The sequence below is a fragment of the Piliocolobus tephrosceles genome, chromosome 2 (genome assembly GCF_002776525.5).
Source record: "Piliocolobus tephrosceles isolate RC106 chromosome 2, ASM277652v3, whole genome shotgun sequence".
Classification (NCBI taxonomy): domain Eukaryota; kingdom Metazoa; phylum Chordata; class Mammalia; order Primates; family Cercopithecidae; genus Piliocolobus; species Piliocolobus tephrosceles.
The window spans coordinates 33,465,057-33,491,415 of NC_045435.1; positions in this window are offsets into that span (position 1 = coordinate 33,465,057).

A 26,359-nucleotide genomic window follows, 5' to 3' on the forward strand; every position below is an offset into this window, starting at 1 on the left:
CAAAATTGACCACATAGTTGGAAGTAAAGCATTCCTCAGCAAATATAAAAGAACAGAAATTATAACAAACTATCTCTCAGACCACAGTGCAATCAAACTAGAACTCAGGACTAAGAAACTCAATTAAAACCATTCAACTACATGGAAACCGAGCCACCTGCTCCTGCATGACTACTGGGTACATAATGAAATGAAGGCAGAAATAAAGATGTTCTTTGAAACCAATGAGAACAAAGATACAATGTACCAGAATCTCTGGGACACATTTAAAGCAGTGTACAGAGGGAAATTTATAGCACTAAATGCCCACAAGAGAAAGCAGGAAAGATCTGAAATTGACACCCTAACATCACAATTGGAAGAACTAGAGAAGCAACAGCAAACACATTCAAAAGCTAGCAGAAAGCAAGATATAACTAATATCAGAGCAGAACTGAAGGAGATAGAGACACAAAAAACCCTCCAAAAAATCAATGGATCCAGGAGCTGGTTTTTTGAAAAGATCAACAAAATTGATAAACCGCTGGCAAGGCTAATAAAGAAGAAAAGAGAGGAGAATCAAATAGACACAATAAAAAATGATAAAGGGGATATCACCACCGACCCCACAGAAATACAAACTACCATCAGAGAATACTATAAACACCACTATGCAAATAAACTAGAAAACCTAGAAGAAATGGATAATTTCCTGGACACTTACACTCTCCCAAGACTAAAGCAGGAAGAAGTTGAATCCCTGAATAGAACAATAGCAGGCTCTAAAATTGAGGCAATAATTAAGAGCCTACCAACCAAAAAAAGTCCAGGACCAGACGGATTCACAGCCGAACTCTACCAGAGGTATAAGGAGGAGTTGGTACCATTCCTTCTGAAACTATTCCAATCAATAGAAAAAGAGAGAATCCTCCTTAACTCATTTTACGAGGCCAACATCATCCTGATACCAAAGCCTGACAGAGATACATCAAAAAAAGATAATTGTAGACTAATATCCCTGATGAACATCGATGCAAAAATCCTCAGTAAAATACTGGTAAACCAAATCCAGCAGCACAACAAAAAGCTTATCCACCACGATCAAGTGGGCTTCATCCCTAGGATGCAAGGCTGGTTCAACATACACAAATCAATAAAAGTAATCCAGCATATAAACAGAACCAAAGACAAAAACCACATGATTATCTCAATAGATGCAGAAAAGGTCTTTGACAAAATTCAATACCCTTCATGCTAAAAACTCTCAATAAATTCAGTATTGATGCGCATGCACACGTATGTTCACTGCGGCACTATTCACAATAGCAAAGACTTGGAATCAACCCAAATGTCCATCAGTGACATACTGGATTAAGAAAATGTGGCACATATACACCATGGAACACTATGCAGCCATAAAAAAGGATGAGTTTGTGTCCTTTGTAGGTACATGGATGCAGCTGGAAACCATCATTCTCAGCAAACTATCGCAAGAACAGAAAACCAAATACCGCATGTTCTCACTCATAGGTGGGAACTGAACAATGAGATCACTTGGACACAGGAAGGGGATCATCACACACTGGGTCCTATTGTGTGTGGGGAGATGGGAGGGATAGGATTAGGAGATACACCTAATGTAAATGATGAGTTAATGGGTGCAGCACACCAACATGGCACATGTATACATATGTAACAAACCTGCATGTTGTGCACAGGTACCCTAGAACTTAAAGTATAATAAAAAAGAAAAAAAAAAAAAAGAAAACTATACCCCAACCACCTTGGGCACATGTCATTAAGACCTCCTGAGGCTGTGTCACAGGCTCCTACTTAACCTTGGCAAAATAAACTTTCCAAATTGATTGAAAAAAAAAAAAAAAAAGTATCAGTACACCAAATGAACACAAGACCAAGAACAGCTACATTAAGATGTATAAGAAAAAGTCATTTTATTCTACCTATGATTGCCCTTCCTCCAAACTGGCACAGTTTGGCATGATTGAGAAAAAAATACCCAATTTTCAGCCCTTCCAGATGGAAACAGAATAGTGGAACATGCATCCAGTGTTTTAGTTTTATGGGGAACTGAGTGAGGGAATAATTTCTTTCTTCTCTAACTCAGGGTGCCGATGGATATGCCATACTTTGGATGCCTGAGTGATGCGGAAAACCTTTGATATGGTAGTAAGAGTGACCTCTTCCTGTATATCAGTGATAATTGGATGTATGGGCAAAAACAATCATAGAATTATAATAAATTAGGGAGTGGGTAGATGAGAAGTAATTTTTCTGTAACTGTTCATGTCCTTAATCTAAAATGAAGGGTTCATGTACAGCTAATCTAGAGAAACCTGAAGGACCACAGACAGACACCAGAGGGAGCAAAAGATTATGAGCTCCGGGAAAAAAAAATTGCAAACATCTCTAATTGGGTATGAGACAAAGTAGATGTTAAGTCAGAAAATGTCACAGATGCAGAGAAAGACATTACATAATGACAAAAAGACCAATCACCAAGAAGATATAACAATCATAAATATATATACACCAACATCAACACCAGACACCTATAAACATTGAGCAAACATTCACAAAATTGAAGGGAAAAATAGAGAGTAACATGGTAATAGTAAGAGATTTCAATACTTCACTTTCAATAATAAACAACTAGTAAGAAGATACTTTAAATAAAGGAACGGAATTGAGCAACACTGTAGACCAATTGGACCCAACAAACACATACAGAGCACTGCAGCCCACAACAGTAGAATACACATTCTCCTTAAGAGCACACAGAACACTATCAGGATAGATCACATTAGGCCAAAAACATGTCTTAACAAATGTAGGATTAAGTTAGATCAAAATCATTCCAACTATATTTTATAATCACAATGGAATACAAACACAATGGAGTACTATTCAGCCATAAAAAGAATGAGATTCAGTCATTTGCAACAACATGGATGGAACTGGAGACCATTACATTAAATGAAATGAGCTAGGCACAGAAAGAGAGACATCACATGTTCTCATTTATTTGTGGGATCTGAAAATCAAAACAATTGAACTCATAGACATAGAGAATAGAAGGATGGTTATCAGAGTCTGGGAAGCATAGTGGGGAGCCGTAGCAGGTGAAGTGGGGATGGTTAATGGATATGACAAGTAGAAAGAATGAATAAGACCTACTCTTTGATAGCACAACAGGGTGACTATAATCAATAATAACTTTATTGTACATTTTAAAATAACTTAAGAGTGTAACTGAACTGTTTGTAACTGAAAGGATACAGGATTGCAGGGATGGATACCCCATCCTCCACACACACACACACACACACACACACATATATACGCACACAGATAGTAGATATATATAGTATATATACACAAAAAATAGAAATTAAAAATTTTAAAAAAGAATAGCAAAAGCAAAACTGGAAAATCCATAAATATGTAGAAACTAGACAATATGCTCTTGAACAGTTAATGCATGAAAGACAAAGTCATGAGGAAAATTAGAAAATATCTTGAGACTAATGAAAACAAAAACACAATATACTAACACTTCTGGGATGCAGCAAAAGTAGTACTAAGAGAGACATTTAGAGCAGTAAACACCTACCTTAAATAGGGAGAAGGATATCAAATCAACAATGTACATTTACACCTCTAGAAAGTAGGTAAAGAAGGACAAACTAAACCAAAAGTTAGCAAAAGGAAGGAAATAATAAATATTAGAGCAGAAAGCAACAAAATAGAGAACAGAAAAATAGAAAACATCAATGAAATTAAAAGTTAGTGTTTTTAAATCAACAAAATTGACAAACTTTTAATGAAACTAATTTAATTTTATTTTTGAGATAGAGTCTCGCTCTGTCACCCAAGCTGGAGTGCAGTAGCACCATCTTGGCTCACTGCAACCTCTGCCTCCCGAGTTCTGACAATTTTCCTGCCTCAACCTCCCGAGTAGCTGGGAATACAGGCACACGTCACCACTCCCAGCTACTTTTTGTGTTTTTAGTAGAGACAGGGTTTTACTGTATTGGCCAGGCTGGTCTCAAACTCCTGACCTCAAGTGATCCTCCTGCCTCAGCCTGCCAAAATATAGGGATTACAGGTGTGAGCCACCACACCCAGCTTAAACTAACTTTAAAATAGAGAGAAAAGACTCAACAAAAATCAGAAATTACGAAAAAAAAAAAAAAAAGAAAAAAGAAAAATATCAGAACTGATGCCAAGTAAGTAAAAAAGAGAAGAGACTACTCTGAATATATGCCAACAATGTGGATAACTTGTAAATAATGGATAAATTCCTAGAAACAAAGTAGAAAATCTGAACCAACCTATATTTAAGTAAGGAGGTTGAATGAGTAATCAAAACCTCCCAATGAGAAAATGTCCAGGCCCAGATGGCTTCCCTGGATAACTCTACCAAAAATGATAAACTATTAATTCATTAACCCATTAATTCATTCCATGAATATATTGATTTATTCATAAGGGCAGAGTCCTCACGATTCTTTCACCTCTTAAAGGACCACATCTCAATACTGCCACATAGGGGATTAAGTTTCAACACGAGGTTTGGAGAGGACATCCAATCTATAGTAGAGGCCAAAGATTTGTACCTTGAGAACTACAAAACTGCTACAACAAATTAAATACGACACAAATGAATGAAAAGACATTTTGTGATCATGGATTAGAAGACTTAATACTGTTAAAATGTCCATACTACTCAAGGTAATCTACAGATTCAATGAAATTTCTATCAAAATCTCAATGGCATTTCTTTTTGCTAATATAGAAGAATACACCCTAAAATGTATATGGAATCTCAAATGAACTCAAGTAGCTAAAAATAAAAAAATCCTAAAAAAGAATAAAGCTGAAAGTCTCACATTTGCTGATATCAAAAAAGAAAAAAAAAAAAGCGAGGAAAGAAGAAAGATGGAGTTCTCACACTTGCTGATATCAAAACATATTACAAAGCTGCAGTAATCAAAACAGTATGGTACTTGCATAAAGACAGACATATAGACTGATACAGAATAGAAAACCAATAAATAAATCCACATATTTAAAGTCAATTGATATTCTATAAAGGCATCAGAAAGACACAATGGGAAACGGTAGTGTCTTCAATAAATGGTACAAAGAAACTAGATATTCATAAGAAAAATCCAAATATAAGACCTGAAACCACAAAACTTCTAAAAGAAAACGTAAGGGAAAGTTTTATAATGTTGGATTAGACAATGATTTTTTGGATATGACACCAAGAGCACAAGCAACAAAAGCAAAAGTAGACAAATTTTAAAATATCAAACTTAAAAACTTCCTGTGCAGCACAGAAAGAAAAATACTTCATGATCTCACTTACAAGTGGAATCTGAAAAAATAAATAAATATACAAAGATCGATAACAAAACTTTGGCTACCAGAGACACAGTGGGAAGGTACAAAATGAGAGGAAGCTATCCAGAGAATACAAGGTAGCAGATATGTAGGATGAACAATTCTGAGATCTAATGTACAACATGAAAATATATGTAATAAAATTGTACTGTATATGGGATTCACATTAAATGAGCAGATTTTAGATATTCTTGCCACAAAAACAAACAAAAAGAAATAGATAACCATGTGACATGATGGATATGTTAATTTACTTCATTATAGTCCTTTTTACTATTCATATGTATCCTGTAACATCATGTTGTATACTAAATATCCACAATGAGAATATTTTTAAAAAACACTTCCATGTAGTAGAGGATATAATCAACAGACAGAAAAGGCAACTTACAGATTCGGAGAAATTATTTGTGAACTACATGCCTCATAAGGGATTAATATCCAAATTAAATAATGAACAACTGTAATTGTTGGTAAGTATGTCAAATGGTGCATCTGTTATGGAAAACAGTATGTAGGTTCCTCAAGATATTAAAGCTAGAAATACCATATGACCTAGCAATTCCGCTTTTTGGTATATATTAAAAAAATCTGAAAGTAGAAGCTTGAAGAGATATTTGCACCTTCATGTTTATTGCAGCATTATTTGTAACAGCCAAGATATGGAAGCAATCTAAATGTCTATCAATGTATGAACAGATAAAGAATATGTGATATATACATACAATGCAATATTTTTCTGCCCTAGAAAGAAGGAAATCATGTTTTATGCTACAACATGGATGAAACTTGGAGACATTATATTAGGTGAACTAAGCCAGTCAGAAAAATAACTACATAATTACACTTATATCAGGTGTCTAAAGCATTCAAACTCACAGTGACAGAAAATAGAATGTGGGCACCAGTGGGTAGGGGAAAGGTAGAAATGAGCAGTTATTTTTAATGTCTATAGGGTTTCAGTTTTCAAAGTAAAAAGTTTCTAGAGATCTGTTACACAACAATGTGCATATAGTTAATATTATGGTATTATACACTGAAAAGTGGTTAAGATAGTGATTTTATGAGTTGTTCAATTCTATAAAAAATGTTATAGGAGAAGAATGTTAGCATAGTGATTATGAGCAAAAGTTTTGGATTCTGATAAACATGGCTTAAGTTTGGATTCAGTCTCATACTAGCCATAGGGTCCACAAGTCACTTAACCTCTTAACCAGGCTTCCTATTTGGCAAAATGGGGATAACAACTGTTCCTACCTTTACTATTATAATTCTTTTAGATAAGTGTGAAACATTGAGCTCAGTGCTAGGCACTCGGCAAGCACTCAATCAATAGCAGTTAAATGGTGTGATGAGTATTCCAGGAAGATGGAGTATAAATGAAAGATTGGAGATGAGGATTGGTGGCTTCCTGACAGCTTTGGGGTTGGTGGAAATGATGAGTAAGTGAATATTTGTAGACTTCTTACATTATTATTGAGCCCAGACCTTGGGATAAGCACGTCAAGCTAACATCACATCCAGAGCCCAGCAGCACTGCCCAAAGCTATCTACATGCTACTATCCATGGTGCTGAATTATCTTGGGACTATGCCCTCTTGACTTTTTCATAAACATCACAGAACCTGATCATTCTATTCCAAAATGCAATTTACAAAAGATCGTAACCTATTTTTAGAAACAAACTGAAAAATTATGCTTACAGAAATCCCATTTTTGTTCCCATATACCATGTCTAAAGTTTATTTCTGTGGAAAAAAATAACCCAGTGCACTAAAGTCAGGAGAGTGAAACAATGAAGATATTTATCGTGATCCAATGAATACTGGTTATGGGTAGGTAAGTATATGTATAGATCTACTCATATCCTCATAGTTAATTAGCCTTCTTAATAAGGCAGACGTGTTTTTCAGAGAAATCAGAAATCAAATCAGAGTTTGTATTGGTATCTTAGTAAAAAGTATTTCAAGAATAAATCTTCCAAAAGACACACACTTTTTCAGTTCTACTGATAAAACAAAAATAAGGATGTGTAAAGAGGCTTTGCTGCTCCCTTACAAAATTCCCAGTTTATACTCCCAAAGGAAATAAAGCCTGCCTTACTTCTTTGCCCACCTGCAGTGAACTTTAATGTTGGTCTATATGTATTGAAGAACCTTAAGTTCATTTCCCCCGGGATGGATTCAGCATATGGTCTGTTCCTAAGGCAAACATTTATTTAAACTTTAAATCTAAAAGGAATTCTTTCCTTTTATTTCTAGTTTTGTTTCCTTTGATCCTGAAAGTAATTAACTTACAGTGGCAGCTAATTATAAGTGAAGAGAAATCAGAGCCTATATGGTTGTTTGTTTGGTGCAGGCCTGGCAAAGTGTTTTTTAATTGGAAAGTCTCTTTGCTCAATGCATTCCAATCCATTTTGCACTGTATTTATTATCCAGGATTCATACTATAACCATGACCTTTCATCTAATCACAGAATCTCACACAGAAAAAATAATTATTTTTACAAAGAGCCACTGGGCCTATAAAAAGTGAGAGAGGCTGGGAGGGAGTAGAATATGACAGGAGAAGAACCACAACTAAACTCATTTCCTGCTCTTCACCATCACAGTCCCATGACCACCCCCTTGCATTGAAAGACATATACCCTACATTTGGATTGGGAAATTATCTTCTTCAAACTTATACAGAAATCAGTTCCCGAAAAATAATACAGAAAAGGAGAGAGTCATAGGTAAAAATAATTGAGGTCAGAGGTACTGCTTACTGTTCCGTGTTAATACTAATCATCAGAAGCATGGAAAAATTTGAAAGTTAATGAACTGCCAGTCAAATGACCCTTACCATAACTCCCATTTCCCTGAAAATGACCCTTGCAAGAATTGACCAAATCTTTTTGTCATCAACTCTTTCCTTTTAAAAGAAAAACCAGGCGTTAAAAAATATATATTTATTGTCTGTTTGAAACAAATATGTTACAAGGTTTCAAAAAAAAAAAATACTGAATACAATGAGGGGATTTAAAATTTCTATTTTGGAAAGAGGACTCTAAACATCCTTGCCTTTCCAAACAACTCCTTAACCAACCCAAAACAATCAGCATTACAGGAAAGCAACCCTCTTAAACAGAGATAAATCTTGAGCTGACTGCTCTTCTGTTGCTGTTAAGAACTGGTGTGACAAAGATAATCTAAGGGGCAAATTATCCATCATCTTCTACAAATTTGCATCAAATTAGAGCATCAGAAAACAATATGCCCATATCTCATTAGTTTCATCCATGCAGATTAACACCTGTGAGTTATTTCTATAGATTTGGCCTAATCTAGAGTTAATGCATATGATGGTAATCTCCCACTTCTTACAAAATTATTGGTAAAAGCAATAATGTCCATATTTTTAAATAACCAGCATAAAAATTTCCTTCCAAGTGGAGTAGAAAAAATTTTGCTTCTTCTGAAAAATTGAAATGTTATATTTTATTAATAATATAAACTTCCTAATCCATTTCATTTGCTTTTTTCCTTTTTCTTTTTGAGACAGAGTCTCACTTTGTTGCCCAGGCTGGAGTGCAGTGGCACAATCTTGGCTCACTGCAACCTCTGCCTCCCAGGTTCAAGCGATTCTCCTGCCTCAGCCTCATGAGTACCTGGGCTTACAGGTGCCCACCACCATGCCTGGCTATTTTTTTTATTTTTAGTAGAGACAATGTTTTGCCATTTTGGCCAGGCTGTTTTGAACTCCTCACCTTAGGTGATCTGCCCGCCTCAGCGTCTCAAAGTGCTGGGATTATAGGTGTGAGCCACCAGGGATCCCCCAGCCACATTTGCTTTTATTGTGCTGCTGCTAGGAAGCTCAGGGTAAAGACATTATTCAATCACAATGACTAAGTGAGCCTAGATAAATTGTATATTTACCCAAGTTCTTCTAGATGAATTTAATTTTTGAGTTGTATTGTAATAGGTTTTGTTGTGTAGATTTAATTCCCCACTTTGTGAGAAACTATACTGTAAAATAATCTTTCATATTCATTACTGGCTTGAGGATTTAATAAAATGAAAATGTTTTCTACTTCTACTTGGAATTTCATAGGTACATCTATAAAGATACTGACACCACTCTACCTCCACTTTTAAGGAATTCATTAAAGTGCTGGTCATTAGCTGCAAGCATGATAAAGAGGTGAAAAGTTTTGCACACGTTACAAGTGATTAGTGTTGGCCACACTAATGAAGCCAAAATCATGCATTATAAGCCCCTATGTGGGCTACTCCATTATTGAGTTGAGATGGTTAGCTACCTTGTGAATTATGCCAATTAATGCCTAAAGGTTACGTAGGATAGTCTTGATGAATAAGAAAACATCTTTTCATACTGCTGGGAAACTAAACGAAGGCATATGTCTTTATTGGGCATCACTAATGCTAACTTCAGGTTCCAAGGTTTGTACTTACTTTCATTTTGTGGAAGTACAAGAAACTGTTAAATAGCAAGTCCTTATATCTCTTGAAACAATCTCTTCCCTTGAAAATGTCTGCAGCACTTTCTCAATACCACTCAGTCCTCTTCTATTTCCGTCTTTCCTTAACCATCTGGAGAAATCAATCCTAGACATCATGGGATGGTGTTCTGGGATTTATACTATTGCAGATATTTATAGAATGCCTAATTGATGAGCCTCCTTGTTCTTATTTTCTGTAGCCCCACTCGTAATAAACTGTTAAGGAAACAGAAATTGTAGACGAGACAAGACACAGCCTTTCCAGCCTTGGTAAGAGGTATTTTCTAGAAAAGTGTTATTTTTCTCCACAATAGAACTTTAAAAGTAGATTCATCATTTAATGTTAGGAATCTGTCATGCATGAAGTTTTAGCCTTCATGAAAATTTTCAATAATTTATTCCATGGGTTTGGAAACCTACATATTCCCTTCTCAAATATGTGTAAAAAATTACCTCTGAAATTTGATAAATGTTTCTATGTGCAATTTATTAATATTAATAAATTTTATAAAGTTTAAACATTTCTTCATCTTTATAGAATGATAGTATCACTTTAAAGCTCATTCTTGTGTGAATGTTTATCTGGCTCATTTATAAATTCCCTTCAGTTAGATTTCTTGCTCAAGAGAATTTGTATGAAAGATGGCGTTGATATCCATCAGATTTTGATCTTATATTTTTTGTTTGTTTGCTTGTTTTGCATAACAATGATAGGTTATGTGCAGAATAGCTCACGTTTTTTTTCTTAGGTTAATTTTTTTGCCATGTACGTGTCCAGTTGAAATATATATGCTCACTTTTAAGTAGACCATCCTCTTCTATACTGAGCTAAACATGAGTTCATACTGCTGTCTTCAACTCTGATCCATTACCACATGGGTCATTATAACCCCCTCCTCCTTATTTTCTCACCCTCTCAATGAGTATGTTTCATACATTTATAATATACTTAGAATATCTTTTCACATTCTGTATTCCATCCCAGGATTTTCCAACCTTCTAAATGACACTTTTAAAACTTTAAAAAAATAAGCTTCACTTTTTGTGTTGTAAAACACTATAGGTTTTGACAAATGCTTAATGTCTTCTATCCATGATTACAGTATTGCACAGAATAGTTTTTACCCTAAAAAGTTCCCTGTGCTTCACCTATTCATCCCTGTTCTGCCTTACTACTCCAGCTTCTGGTATCCACTAATCTGTTTCCCATAGATTTGCCTTTTCCAGAATGTCATATAGTTGAAATCATATAGTATACAGCCTTTTCAGATAGCTTCTTTCACTTAACAATTTTCATGTAAGATTTATTCATTTGTGCGAGTGTGTGTGTGTGTGTGTGTTTGACTTGACAGTTCATTTATTTTAATCACTGAATAATATTCTACTGTATGGGTATACCACAGTTATTTTATCCATTCACTTTAAAGAATATTTTGGTTGCTTTCCATTTTTGGCAACTATGAATAAAGGTGCTATCAACACTCATATGCAGGTTTCATATGGTCATAAATTTTTTAATCAGTCGGGTAAGTACCTAGGAGAGTGATTAGCTGGCCCATGTGGTATGACTTTGTTTAGTTTTTAAGAAGCTGCTGTCTTCCAAAGTGGTTGTATTAAATTAAATATTTAATTAAATATTTGGTATCTCATTGTTATGCTAATTTGCAATTCTCTCTTGATAAATTATGTTGAGCATCTTTTCACACTATTTCCCCCCTGCATATTTTATTTGGTGAGGCATTTGTTCTATGGTGTATTTTTTTTTATATATATATTTTTAAATTGAGTTGTTTTCTTATCATTGAGTGTTATTTGTATATTTCGAATACAATTCCTTCAACAGGAATGTGTTTCGCAAATGCTTTCTCCCAGTCTGTGACTTCCATTTTAAATGTTTTAACAATGTATTAATTAAAGCATTTTTTTATTTTAATATATAACAATTTAATATAAAATAAAAACAGTTCTTTCATGGATCATTCTATTGGTGTATTTAAATACCCAAAGTGATATACATTTTCTCCTATGCTTACAATAATGTTTCATATTTTCATTACTTTACATTCAAATCTATGATGCATTTTGAAGAAAAAGGTTCAGCTTTTCACCACTAAGCATGATGTTAGCTGTAGGTATTATGTGAGTGTTCTTTTTCAAATTGTGAAAGTTCCCCTTTATTCCTACTTGACTGAGAGTTTTTGTCATAAAAGAATATTGAATTTTTTAAATGCTTTTTCTGTGTCTATTGACATAATGACAACGAACGTTCCTTTTTCATCTACAGTGAATTATATTGATTGATTTTTGAATGTTGAACTAATCTTGGCATATCTGAAATAAACCTCACTTGGCCATTATACTTGGTTCAATAGTGTCCCCACAAAATTCACGTTCACTTGGGATCTCAGAATGTGTACTTATTTGTAAATAGGAACTTTGCAAATGTAATCAAGTTAAGGTAAGATCATACTGAATTAGGGTGACCCTGAAATCCAGTGACTGGTTTCCTTCTAAGGAGAGAAATATTTGAAAACACACACCAAAGGAAGAAGGCTACGTGACAGCACAAGCAGCATTCTGACTCTGTTCTAGAGTGAGGCAGCTGCAAGCCAAGCAATGCCAATGATTGTTGACAAACACCAAAATCTAAAGAAAGACAAGGACAATTTCTTTCCTAGAGGTTTCAAGGGGAACACTGCCCTGGTGACATCACAGCTTCTATTCTCGGAAACTGTGGGAGAATAAATTTTCATTGTTTTAAGCCACTCAGTATTTAATAATTTGTTATGGCAGTCTTAAGAAACCAATACATTTGTGGTGTATAATTCATGAACACATTGTTGGATTCAATTTGCTAACATTTTGTTGAGGATTTTGCATCTATATTCATGACATATATTGGCCTGCAGTTTTTTCTTACTTGTAATGTCTGTATATGGTTTTAGTATTGGAATAATGCTGACCTCATAGAATGAGTTAGGAAGCGTTCCGCCTTTTCTATTTACCAGAAGAGATTATGGAGAATTGGTATAATTTCTCCCTTAAATATTTGGAAAAATTCACTAGTGAAACCATCTGGTCATGATGACATCATTATTGGAAAATTATTAATTATTAATTCCATTTATTTAATAGATAAAGGATGCTTCAGGTTATTTTTTCTCCTTGTGTGAGTTTTAGTAGTTTATAGCTATCAAAGAACAGGCCCATTCCATCTAAATTGCCAAATTTTGGGCATAGAGTTGCTCATAGTATTTGTTTATTGTCTTTTCTAATGCCCATAGTATCAGCAATGATGACTTCTTTTTTGTTCCTGGTATCACTAATTTGTATACCATATATATGTGTGCGTGTGTATTTATATATTAATATATATTAATATATATTAATATAATGTATATATGATAGTAATGTATAATATAAAGTGTATATATATTTAATATGCACATAAACACATATACATACATATACATACATCTTTTTGGTTAGCATGGTTAGAAGCTTATCAAATTGATTAATCTTCTAAAAGAAACAGCTTTAGATTTCACTGATTTTCTTACTGTTTTCCTGTTGCTGATTTTATTGATTTCTGTTCTAATACATATTGATGTTCTAGACATGGATATATTTTATTCTGCTTGCTTTAGGCTTAAATTACAATTTTTTCCCCAGTTTTCTAAAGTGGAAACTTAGGGTATTGATTTTAGATCTTTCTTTTTTTTTCTAATACAGTCATTTAATTCTATAAATAGCCTTCTTTGTGCAGTATCACAAAATTTTATAATTTATATTTTCATATTAATTTAATTCAATTGTTTTTAAAATTTATCCTGAGATTGCCTCTTTATGTGTTGTTTCAAAGTTTGTTGTTTAATTTCCATGTGTATGGGGATTTTCAATTAATTTTAGTTCAATTCCATTATGATCCAAGAACATATTTTATCTGATTTGTATTATTTTGCATTTGTTAAGGTGTATTTTATCACCCAAAATGTGATTTATGTTGGTGAATGTTCCATGTGAGCTAGAAGAGACTGTATTCTATTGTTGTTGGATGAACTAGTTGACAAATATTAATGAGATCAAGTTGATTTTTAGTGTTGTTTAGGTCAACTATATTCTTTCTCACTTTATTCCTGCTTGATCTATTAATTACTCTCAGGGAATGTTGGTATCTTCAACTCTATTAATTGACTTGTGTATTTTTCCTTTCAGTTCGATCAGTTTTGGTCTCGTGTATTTTTCTGCATTGTTTCTGTCTGCATACATATTTAGGATTGACATTTCTTCTTGGAGAATTGACCCCTTTGCCATTATTATTAATAATATCCTCTTTTATTACTAAAAATTTGTCTCCTTCCAAACTCTGGTTTTTCTGAAATTAATATGGCTACTCCAGTTTTCTTTCAATTATTGCTAGCATGGTTGCTTTATCTATCCCTTAATTTTTAATCTATTAGAAACTTTATTTTTAAAGTGAGATTTTGTAGACAACACATAGTTGGGTCTTATTTGTTTGTCTACTCTGAAAGTATCTGTCTTTTAATTGGTTTATGTAGACCATTGACATTTCAAGTAATTATTGATATATTTGTTTTTTGTTTTGTTTTGTTTTTGTTGTTGGCATTGTTTTTTGGTGGGGAGGGACAGGGTCTTGCTCTGTTACTAACCTAGAGTGCAGTGGTGCAAACATGGTTCACTGTAATCTTGACCTCCTGGGCTCAAGTAATCCTTCTGCCTTAGCCTCCCATGTAGCTGGGACAAGAGACACGTGCCACCACACTCAGCTATTTTTTCTCATTTCTATTATTATTTCATTATTATTATTATTATTATTTTGTAGAGACAGGGTCCCTCTTTGTTGTCCAGGCTGTGCTTGAAATCCTGAGTACAAGCGATCCTCCCACCTTGGTGTCCCAAAGCGTTGGGATTACAGGCATGAGGCATCATGGCCACCTAATTATTGATACGTTTGGATTAATGTGAAGTATTCTTGTAATTGTTTTCTATTTATTGCCAAATATTTTTTCCCTCTTGCTGCCTTTGCTTTTAATTTCAGTTATACTTTAAAAAAAAAAGGTTTTTAGTGGTTTCCCATACATTTCTAACTATTTTAATTTTACCTTCAAACAACAGTATTCTGCTTATATTTCCAGTTCCTCCTTCTCATCTTTTGTGACATTGTTATGCATTTCACTTATCCATATGCTATAATCACCCAATACATTATTAGTATTATTACTTTAAACAGTTATCTTTTAGATCAATTAAAATAAGAAAAAATAAAATTTCATTTTATCTTCATTTATTCCTTCTCTAATGTTCTTCTTTTCTTTATGTCTATCCAAGTTTCTAACCTACATCCTTTTTGTTCTGCCTAAAGAAAATCTTTTAGCATTTGTTGTAAAGAAGATCCACTGGCAATGAATTTTATCAGTTTCTGTTTGTTCGAAAAATAGGTCAGGAATGGTGGCTTATACCTGTAATCCCAGCACTTTGGGAGGCCAAGGTAGGAGGACTGCTTGAGCCAGTAGTTTAAGACCAGCCTGGGTAACATAGGGAGATCCCATCTCTACAAAATATTTTTCAAAAAAGTTAGCTGGGCATGGTGGCATATGAAGATTGCTTAAGACCTCAGAGGTCAAGCCTTCAGTGAGCCATGACTGTGCCACTGCATTCCAGTGTGGGCAAAAGAATGAGACTCTGTCTCAATAGAAAAAAAAAAAAAAAGAAAAAGAAAAAGTATGAAGTATGTACTTTGTTTCACTTTTAAAGAATAGTTTCACTGGATAGAGAATTCTAGGTTGGTGTTCTTTCCTTTCAATATTTTGGAAATTTCCCTCCGTGATCTTGTTTGCATTGTGTCTGATCAGAAATTTACTGTAATTCTTATGCTTGTTCCTTATCATTTGCATATGTGGTTTTATTTTTCTCTATATTATTTCAATATTTTCTCTTTTCTTTGATTTTGTGCAGTTTGCATATGCATCAGAGTTGTTTTTTAGAAATTTATTCTGCCTGGGGTTCTCTGGGCTTCTGAATCTGTGGTTTGGTGTCTATGATTAATTTTTGAAAGCTCTTAGTCATTATTACTTTAAATATTTCTTCTGCTTCATTCACACTTTCTTATGCTTCCAGTGGTCCAATTGCATGTATGTCTTTGTACTGTCCCATAGTCTTGGATGTTCTGCTGTGTTGTTTTATTTTATTTTCCCATTCTTTACATTTCTCCTTGGAAATCCTCAAGCTCATTAATCCTCAGTCATGCAAGTCTACTAATGTGTTCATCAAAAATATTCTTCATTTCCCTCCCAGTGTTTTTTATTTCTAGTATTTCCTTTTGATTCTTTTTTAGAATTGCAATCTCTCTGACTACATTACCCATATGTACTTGGATTTTGTCTACTTTCTCCATTAGCTGCCTTAACATATTAATCACAGTTATTTAAAACTCTCTGTACAATTATTTCAACACATATGTCATATATAACTCTGGTTCTGACACTTGCTTTGTCTTGTTAGGCTGTGTTTTTTTCTTGATCTCTGTGTACCTTGTAATTTGTTTGTTGAAAGCCAGATATACTGCACAATAAAGATTGATGTAAACAGGTCTCTATTGTGAGTATTGATGTTAATCTGGCTAGGAGTTGAGATTTCTTTAATGTTTTCTATAACTGTAGGATCCAGAGGTTTCAAATTCCTCTGATGACTTCGTTTTTGTTTTCCCTTTTGATTTTGGGCTTACTAAAATTAATACTTCTCCTTAGAGAGTTTGTGTCTCATAGTTCTTCTGTGTAATTACTGTAACTCATTATTAGAATGCTAGAACCTCTTGGTGTGGTGGTGAGGTGGGGAATGGGGCCCATTCCATAGCCTCAGTCTTTTAGACGGCCTGCATTTCTGCCCTATGACTTACACAAGTGTTTCTTCCTGTATAGCTTCTTCTCCACCCCACCTTACATGTGGAGAAGACTGTAGTGAGAGGAATAATTTCCCCTCACACCTTTGGAATAAAACTCTGGTAGTCTTCCTACTCTAGAGGAAGCCATTTTTATGGAGAAGGCTTTGGGGTCATTTCTGAAAGATTACTCTTTTCCTTCCACTGCCAGAGCCACAAAGGGAGTCTTTCTTAACTCTTTATTGTGAGAATCTGGCAGTTTGCTGGGGGTAAATTCCGTGAAAGACAGAGTGTTCTCCTAAGACTACAGCTCCTAGGGGTTTCTCATTGTGGTGGTAATGCGCACTCAGCCTCTAGAAATTTGTCAGAATTCCCATTTAATTGTTCCTGTCAGTTAATAGCTGCAGTGGCTTCTGCTCTATATAAACAAATCTCAGTTATAACTCTCTGGATTCACCTGTCTTTCCAAACGCTGGAGTGGAGATTTATCCTGCAAACCCAGTTTTCTAATCAGTCCAAGAAAAGTCATTGATTTTCATTTTGTCCAGCTTTGTTTTGTTGTTAAAATAATGGAAGTGACCATTTCCAAGCTCCTTGTATGTTGAAGATGTAACTGGAATTTAAGCTAGGCTTTTTAAACATCTAAATTTATCACATGCTTACGTGCCAGTGGCTTTGAAAGTGATACTCAGTGATACTCAGCCGGGCGCGGTGGCTCAAGCCTGTAATCCCAGCACTTTGGGAGGCCGAGACGGGCGGATCACGAGGTCAGGAGATCGAGACCATCCTGGCTAACACGGTGAAACCCCGTCTCTACTAAAAAAAATATAAAAAACTAGCCGGGCGAGGTGGCGGGCACCTGTAGTCCCAGTTACTCCGGAGGCTGAGGCAGGAGAATGGCGTAAACCCAGGAGCTGAGATCCGGCCACTGCAGCCCGGGCGACAGAGCAAGACTCCGTCTCAAAAAAAAAAAAAAAAAAAAGAAAAGAAAGTGATACACGAAGGGATACGTGTCCAATTCAAGTCTGTCTCTCAGGAAGTTTTGTTACTTTCTAAAGCATATTAGGAACACTTTGCATTCCTACCAATTTCTATAAATGGATCTAGAAACTGAATGTAGGAAAAAGGATCCCTTGAAACTAGAGAAAGGTATGGGCTTGTGACCAACATAAGCTTTAAAGAGAGAAAACGTGTATCTAATAGGATTTAGTCTTCTGATTTTTCCTAGCTGCTTTTAATTTTATCTGCTGTTTTATAGCTGTTTATGTTATTATATTCTCCCCATATTTTTAATTATCTTTTTTCGAAAAGAGTTGTTGCTGGGTCTTGTAATTTAAATGTGTTATAATTTTTTATGATTAGAAGAAACATAATACGAAACATGTTTTTATTTATATTTTCAAATTTTCTTAAAATACTAGACTTATTTATGAAAACACGTCTTTCCAAAAAACCATTCATTTATTCATTCTTTATTTATTTACCAATCAAGAATCCAGAGTACCTATTACGTGCACAGTTTAAAGTACATTGGGGAATGAAAAGATGAATAGTTTTCAAGCAAAATCTTTATTGCTGATATATTTTAAGAATTCTATACCTAATGAGAAACATTAAACATGTATTTTTTGTCTTACAAAGTTTTTTCTTTTAAAAAATTATATATTACCTTAAATGGAGAAAAATATTAATGCAGTAAATCAGTTTCAACCTCATTAACCTAATGTTTACATTATTATTCTTGGTATAATTAAAAAATGCTAACAAATATTAACAAAGATTAAACAAAAATGAACTAATCTAGACCTAAGGAAGTAAATGGTTCTTGACTATTTAGGGCTTTCAATGAAGTGTGTGCAGCTTAGCTTTATCTAAGAGAATGACATTCAAATATGATATAAAAATATCTAATTTCACCAATTCACCTGTGAGAATCTAGAAATGACTGCTATCCAACAAGGCCTATATAATATCTTCGGGAATCTGTTCACAGCTTAATTCTCTAAGCAGTGGTGGTTTACATTTTAAAAGAAACAACAAACTTTGTTTTTCCCAGTGGCAACCTTGAATGCTTTTGGATTAAAACCTGGGGAAACTGTTTATTGGCTTTAAGATTTTTTGCTATACCACTCCAGGGGGCACAAAGCGCATTTTGTAATCTCCATAAATTCAAAAAAAAAATTAAAATAACAAATTTCTTTTTTACTTTGAAAAATCAATTTCAATCAACACAACAATTTCCATTCAATTTCCTGGATACAAACTATTAATACAAGTAGGGAAGGAAAGGAAAATGATAATTATTTAAATATATTAAAGTGGATAATTCATGGTTTAATAATTGCTGTGTTTTCACAAGAAAGTTATTCTTTGAAATTAACTTTCACATGTGAAATAAACCACCTTTAGAGGCTCTATCTTTATGCATGGCTTTCTTACATTTAATCATTTCATCTTTAAAACAAAAATGACATCAGAAATAAATACAGTCTCTGTACTGTTCTTCAATTATACTTAGTCAACATACAAAATATAGAGAAGGGCAGAAGAGAGGCATAAAAATGATGATAACATGATACTTTTATGTACCATTTCTAGTAATAAGTTTGTTAGCTCAGGTCATTTGGATGTAACAGAAGAAATACTAGCAGTTGTCAAAGCCACATCTCAACGTCTCCTGGAATGGTTGACATAAAAGACTCTTGGCCATGGTGATTAGTTATGGACAGAATGAACCAAGTTCCTTACACCATTCCAAGGAGGGGAAAGAGAATCACTTTCAACATATACATACATATGTGTGTGTGTATACACACACAATATATATATATATATATATGCGTGTGTATATATACACACACATACACACACACACACATATATATATATATTCTAATGAACAAGATGAGGTAGATTTTTATTAATTTATTTCTTGGCTTATCAGCATCTATTTATTTACTCTAGTTCAAGTCCCAGAAGTTTGAGGATTCTACCCGTTTTCATTTTTATCCCTGAATTTGGGGGGGCTCCACTTACCTCCTGATACTAGAAGTAAAGCATCCATCTTCTACCTAAGTTTATTAGTTCATTGCATTCTCCCTAGAGACAAGTACGTGACAGAAACACAGCCAATGAGATGCAATAGATCTTTAGCTGGAACTACCACCAGAGTGATTCTCATTTTGCTTTCTCCAGGGTGTTTGAGAATGAGTTTATAGAAACTAAGAGACCAGCTCAGAAGCCACACATTTGAGAGGCTGAGACAAAGTAACCAGGTCCCTATGAGTTATCTGAACATTTGCCTAAAGCTGTTCCTGAAGCCAGGTCTATCCCTAGACTTTTTAGTTACATCACCCCACACATTCCATTTTTCCTTGAACCAGTTGGCATTGAATTTTCTGTTACTTGAACCAGAAAGAGGCCTAAGTAGTACTGAAAAAAAAAATATATCTGAGGAAGACATTATCTTATCATGGGTGTAAGCAGATAATTTTATAAGAATTCAAGAGAACTAAATAACAGAACAAACATTCCAGTGAATTTTTGATTTTCCTACTCAAAGTTTCATGAAGAGAAATATATACATCATCTCATTATTTTTATTTAATTGCATTATTGGAAGCTGTTATAACAAAGTATATGTGACTTGATGACATAATTATTTGCAATATGGATACCAAGGACTAGCATCTAAATACTAAGATTTTTAAAATTCTTTTTAAAAGAGAATTCTAGCTAAAAGTTTGTGCATTGAAATCTCTCTTATTCTGTTTCTCATGGCCCCAACCAAATCTCCTTTTATGTGCTTGTTATTTGTTTTGATGCCACCAAATGAAGGTTCAACCTAAAGAGAAAATCTTTTAAAATGGTCTCCTGAAACAGCACAAAATATGATTCTAGTATGAGTATAATTATGTACAACACAGCAGTGGAACCAAGGACATAAAATAAAATAGCTGACAACACTAAGAAGTCATAATTTCAGCTTGTTATACACACTCTCATCTTAAGGAAGATGAATCAAAATTCTTTGCAACTTGTGTCATTTATGAATATGAAGGACTGCAATATACAAAGCTAAATTTGTCCTTCCTTTAATGGACCATGCAGCTAATTCCAGCAGATGAAGACTGAAATCCCAATATCCTTCCTTCTGAAGCACTAAACAAAACAAGCAGGTTTTGTGAACTTTTGCTGCTTATTTTCACTATGATTTTCACACTTCCTTTGGCAGCTTTGGCATGGAATACTTTAAGAAAATATTTTATTATCTAACATCACTGGAATCATATTTACCTGCAAGGTTCTAAAATGTGATGTTCAAAAATTCAAGCTCCTTTAACTCCCCAAACCAATCATATGCCATCTGTAATATGTGACCAGCCAAAGCTCAATGTCTATGAGGAGCAGAACAGCTTCTGTCTAATATACCCTCCAGCAGACTCTCAGTTCTTTGGGGTGTCTTAAGAACAACACTCTGAAAACCCAAAGTAGAAAAAAATTCATCAATGTATCAAACAAAATTGCCAACGCACTCATGACCAATATTTTTTAGTGATAATGGATAAAAGCCAAGAAATAGGCTGATACGAAATGCAGCTTTAAAAACAAAAACAAAAACAACAACAACCAAAGCACTCTTTTGCACTTGGAAAACGAAGTCATATTACAGAAGGGACTGACTTACCATTTTACCATTTTGTTAAAAGACATTCTGATGAGATTTAGAAAGCAGAAAGACTTACCTAGAAGAAAAAAGAGAAAAAAAGAGAAGATATTAAAACAATAAATAGGATAATAGTGAAGACATTTTTAAATGGATTCTAAGATGACAAAAAGTGAACACAGACCACCTACATAGGAGTAAGTCAGTAAAGGAGAAAGGGGAAGAATAAACTTCTTTAAGCTGTTATCGCCTTTATCGCATGAAAGGATAAAAGATACAGGAATCGAGTGTTTATGTTATGTAAGGTGTGTAACAGAGCCCTTCATATTAGCACAATTCATAAGGAAATTACATGTTTTTAATGTTACCTCTTAGTCCCTGAGAAATTGAAAAACAACTTCATGTTTCACAAATTTTAAAAATATTGGTATACTGGGCATCAGCCATAAAGATCATCAAATGTTTTTAAAAAAAACCCAGGCAATATGCAGATGACAGGGAAAGAAATAATCTCCCTACAAGCTTGGAGTGGTCATTGCAGGATTTCTTGTTTTGTTTGTCAATCAAGTCTCTGTAGTCTCTTACCACTGTAATAGGCTAGACAAGTATAAACCTTTCAGTCCACTGACAGGGTTCCCTATTTCCCCAAAGTAGACGAAGGGACCAAAGGAACAAAGAATTGAGTTTCATCTCTAAAGAGATCATATGGGGTGAGGTCAGTTTATGGAAATTTTGCTGCTAGAAGCATATGTGGAATTTCCTAGCCACCTAGACAGTTGTTACCAGCTTTGTCCCATCTTTTGCAGGGAGACTGAGGCAGCCTCATACATTTTTATATCTTATGTTTATATTAAATTTCTATGTTCTCTTTCATTCCCTCCACCTACAGGGACTTATCTCTTCCTAAATTCCTTCTTCTACTGGGCAAAGAAGTAAGAGAAGAATCAGAAATGCAGACAGAAAAGCCACAGGCTACTTTTTTCTTATTTCTTCAAACCGGCCTAAATTTCTAGGTGTTCCGGGCATATCCATATGCTTACCTTTCATATCACTTCATATTAACATAGTAACTGGTCCAAGTGGCTAACCATTACCCCCATAAAGATCCTCTTTTTCTGACCCAGAGTTGAGTGAGTCTTAAAATAAGGACTAAATTCCCAAACATATTTTTAAATCCCAGAAAACATATGCATTACTAATTTATAATCAAAGTCCAGGACATAGCATAGTGCATTGCGTAAATGAATGTGGGCAGGGCTAGGAGAGTACCTAGGACTTTTGATGCCTGATCTTCTAGTAATTGAGTACACGTCGACACAGTGCCTTTCTTTCAATCCTGAGTATTTTTTCTATTAGTTTTTAAGAATGTTTTCAAAAGTATTTTGGCATGATTTTTTAAATTCACTACAACATTTTAACAAATATTCTTTTTGTGTATGTGTACGTGTCAAAGTCGTCACCTGACATTTGTTTTAGTCAATCAGTAGGGCAAACCTGCAAGTACCTTTGCCACCTTACAGGAACTGACAACAGAGATCTCTGCAGTCTTACTAAATAGTCCTTATGCCATTATAGGTACATCACTCCAGGTTAGCGGCTGGGAGGTGTGCTACAGCAGATCTATTCCAATAATTATCTCTCTATGAGACCATAAACATATGACATTTCTTTTCAGTCTAAAATACTGAAAATCCATTGTTTTAGTAACAACATCATGCAGTTTTTCTGTTGGTTAGCAACGGCTTCACCTGCTGTGAAATTCCTAGATCATAAGTGAAAGTCTAACTCAGAGCCATCAGGGCCATGGGTAGCGATTTCATTTTTAATTCATACAGTTAAATTACTTATTTACTTATGTGTCTGTGTATGTGTGATTCTTAAAAACTATGGTTATTTGATTTTTATTTAGTCTTAAGCTATATACAGTAATTGGTACATGTATTTGTTGGTGGGGAGAGAGATAAGGATCATTCTATCCTTCTCCAACTTTGAAAAGCACATAATAGCAAAATTTATTTCTATACTTTCAGTGTAAATAAATAGTTATGCACCTTAACCCAGTAGGAGGTTTCTTTTCTTATTTTTTTATTTTCTTTTTTACTTTTATTTTTATTTTTATTTTGAGACGGAGTCTCGCTCTGTCGCCCAGGCTGGAGTGCAGTGGCCTGATCTCGGCTCACTGCAAGCTCCGCCTCCCGGGTTTACGCCATTCTCCTGCCTCAGCCTCCCTAGTAGCTGGAACTACAGGCGCCCGCCACCATGCCCGGCTAATTTTTGTATTTTTAGTAGAGACAGGGTTTCACCGTGTTACCCAGGATGGTCTCGATCTCCTGACCTCGTGATCCGCCCATCTCGGCCTCCCAAAGTGCTGGGATTACAGGCGTGAGCCAGCGCACCCAACCCAGAAGGTTTATTTTCAAGCTTGTGTGAAGACATTTGGTAATAATTATTGGAGAAATGGATAAATACTTTTTTCCAGATGATAATTTTATGGCAGAAAATTTCTCTCAGTGGCTTCTGCTATCTTGAATATTTTATATTTTAGAGCTCAAAATTCACTATTTTGATACATCATAGCGTGCAACATAGTAATCATCACAAATGACCAACTGTTTAAGAGTGGGCACTTTAATTGCTCATTAATTCCCTAATTAATTGACACAAGCCAATGTTAATGTTATTTAAAGATTAGTATCGGTCCTTGGGGTTTCTTTGGGCTTGCCCTGGGGAATTAATTAGGCATATAGCTCAAATTATATTTGCTCTCCAACTTTCTCAGGCCCAGTTAGGCGGCTGACTGACACTCTGTGCTCTCATCCAGTACATGCTGGGCAGGGGAAGAATCAAATTAGCACACAAAGTACCCCACTTCAGAGCCATCGTATTCTTCTCACACCACCAACACTTCCTTGTCATCCACTTCATGGAGTCAAATCTCTACTCTGTGGATTTCAAGGCCTGCCTCTGTCTTGGTCTATGACTCAAATACATCCTTCTCTCTTGTGTCTGATCTGGGTCCTCCATTCCACACAGCTTAATTTCTACAACTACATAACCGTCACCTTTCCGCAGCCAGGATTTTTTCTGTTTTGTTTTGTTTTGTTTTTGGGATGGAGTTTTCACTCTTGTTGCCTAGGCTGGAGTGCAATGGCACGATCTCAGCTCATTACAACCTCCACCTCCTAGGTTCAAGTGATTCTCCTGCTTCAGCCTCCCAAGTAGCTGGGATTACAGGTGCCCATCACCACACCCAGCTGTTTTTTGTATTTTTAGTAGGGACGTGTTTTCACCATGTTGGCCAGGCTGGTCTCAAACTCCTAACCTCAGGTGATCCACCCACCTTGCCCTCCCAAAGTGCTGGGATTACAGGTGTGAGCCACTGCACCCGGCAGGTTTTTTTCAAGTAGTTCTCTATAGTCTTCCCTCTCCACTCAGCCTTTCTGCATCCCTTTCACTCGCTGTGAATTTCATTCTTATCCTTCTTCTCTAAAGATACTTTGCTCTAGCCAGATCCCAATCCATATTAGCTGCCCCACTCTGGCCACTCCCAGGGCTTCAGCCTCATCTCCTGTCCCTTCCTGCCACATTCTTTCCTTCGTTTCAGGTTCACAGAACTATTTGCAGTTCCCAAAACATACCTTGCTCTTTGATATTTATGTGTTTTGCTTATACCCTTTTTGAAACTCAAAAGTAAAGTTTATTGATTTTCCAAAGTTAATTTAGGTATTTATTCTCTATTTATCCTTGATTTTTGATGCCTTAATTTTAACCTTTATAGTATTTTACAATAAATACTAATATCTAGTATCTCAGACTCCCAGAACATTGCCTGATGTATAGACAGCGTTCAGTAAATGTAGAGAGAATTAAAGCAGACATGATCCCTATTAGATTTTGAGTTCCTAAGAGTAGGAGCTAAGTCTTACTCATTTTTGGATCTTTGGTGTATGTCACAGTTCTTGACTCAGAGCTGGTATAAGATGAGTGGATAATCAGGAAAAAGGAAAGGATTATTGGAAGGATGGAAAGAAAGCCTTTCATTTTTGGCACACTTCAATAAACATCTGTCATTTCTAAATTCTGTAGCTTTTGGAGATTAGGTCCATGCTTGTTTGCTTTTTGACTAAATATGCTGACAACAAATTATTTAATAGGAAAATAGGCACATCTCTCAAAACAACGGAAAGTTGGGTATCTCAGGCATTGCTAAAGATTTCTAGAGTAGATGTAGTTTTTGAAAATAAAGACATAAATAAAGTTGTCTTATTTGTCTCTGGCTCCTCTTGTTGTTTTTGTTTACAGTAGATTAACCATAAAAATAAACTAACACCTTTCAGAGCCATGCACTACCTAATTTGCTAAAATTATCTCAGAGAATTGAGAAGATTTTATTTTGAATATATACATTCCCAAACTCTTCACATAACTACCAACATCTCATTTCACATCACACAGTGCCATGCAAAAAAAAAAAAAAAAAAAAAAAAAAAAAAAAAAAAAAAAAAAAAAAACTTCTTGTGATTCTTGACATGAAGTGCTTTCAAATACATTTCCACAATCTACACATTACTCTAGAATCAAAACCAAAACAACTGCTTAAAGAAAAGGAAGTGAGTCGAGGGGCAGAGCAAGATGGCCCAATAGGAACAGCTTCAGTCTCCATCTCCCAGCGCGAGCGACACAGAAAACCGGTGATTTCTGCATTTTCAACTGAGGTACTGGGGTCATCTCACTCGGGAGTGTGGGACAATCCGTGCGGGTCAGCTGCTGCAGCCTGACCAGCGAGAGCTGAAGCAGGGCGAGGCATCGCCTCACCTGGGAAGTGCGAGGGGGAAGGGAGTCCCTTTTCCTAGCCAGGGGAACTGAGACACACAACACCTGGAAAATC